We start from the raw sequence: 1,655 nt of genomic DNA on the forward strand, positions 1-1,655 counted from the left end.
ACATCTGAAGCAGTGTGAAGTGGACTTGTACTGAAACAGTACAAGTCGCAGTGCCCCGTTACACCACCCATTCGCGCCTCCAGCAGCCATTGGCGGGATTGATCTGAAGACTCAATCAAACAATGACCAAAACTGTCGCAATCCTGCTGCAATATTACCATATGTGTCAATATTGTAAAGTAAATTATCGAAAGATCCTAATTATGATCTCCTTCATTGTTCCTCTCATACGTGAATATAAATCTGTTCGAGACACCCCGTTACATCCCACCCCTAAACCAACAGTCACTATAGCCACTGATGCAGAGTGACAAAAAGTACTATTGCGTCTCCCTATAAGGGACTACTTGTTTGTATTTTAATTCCAAATTTTGTGCATGGTGACTAAATCGTGCGCATCGCCTTTAAGGAAGGGCAACTTTATTGATCTGGAATAACCAACGAACGATACAAAATTCCTCTGCTCAACTCATCCAAGCTTCGAAAGCCTGGTGAGTATGAATGCGAATTCTCCATCGATGCTTTTTTTCGTCATCGATAATACACTGGCAAGCGTGCCAAGGATGTGCATCTCTTGTTTAAAGCTTAGGATACTTTTGTACAGAACGTACAAAGCGTAGAAACTGGATACGGTACGTGATCGGTGTACACATATGTTGTGCCGTAGGCAGGGTAACTTTGCTTCACGTGCGAAGACTCATGCCCCTGCTGCATCAAATACGCAGTAAATGCACCTAAAGAGGCGTAATCTCTAAAGGGTCCCCACTAGAGGAAGTGCTGAAGCACAATTTCAGCCGTTAACGCTGGCAGCCATGAAGGCATACCACCTGACAAGCTCATTAGTCTCTGACATAAGAGAGAGCTACAGTCAGGACGACCATTGTCGCCTGCTGTCGGCACTTTGGTGAACGAAAGGTTACCCTTCCGTCGCACCTGAAAGCTAAGTTAATTCGCTTTAGTCACAGCGATTGCCTGTTATGGCATCAGCTGTCACCTTGATATCCCTTGATAATCTATGTGCCTCATGACACAGATTTCAAGCTGATGATCCTTCAGGAGCTCCATGATGCACCATCTAATGGGTATCTGGGCCGTGAAAAGACATTCTTACGAGTGTCAGAGGAATTTTGGTGGCCACACCTATATAGATGGGTGGCCAACTACATTCGCTCTTGCGAACAGTGTCAGCGCATTAGGCCTGCACCGTCCAGCAGTGCGCCACTAAAGCCGCTACCGATTCAAGCGGATTGTTGAAAGTCACTAAGTCTGGACTTCATGTTTGGCATGCCGCTCGATCATAAGGGTCGGACGGGGCTCGTCGTCTTTTTAGACAGACTGAGCAAAATGGTGCATTTAGCACCATGTAAGACATCGATCACAGGCAAGGAGGCAGCTCTCTTTTCCTGGATCATGTTTACAGACTACACGGGATACCCGAGTCCATAGTATCGGACCGGGATCCACGTTTTACGTCTGGTTTTTGACGACATGCGTTCGAGCTGCTAGGTAGCAAGCTCCACATGTCGACCGCAGATCACCGTCAGACCGATGACCAAAAAGAACGTGCCAATCGGGTCGTGGCGGATGTCTTACGCACGATAGCAACTCCCACAGAATTGAGCAACAATTGTATTTTGTGTAGTTCGTTAAAAATG

Source organism: Bremia lactucae, linkage group LG10 (assembly GCF_004359215.1).
Source record: "Bremia lactucae strain SF5 linkage group LG10, whole genome shotgun sequence".
Lineage (NCBI taxonomy): Eukaryota > Oomycota > Peronosporomycetes > Peronosporales > Peronosporaceae > Bremia > Bremia lactucae.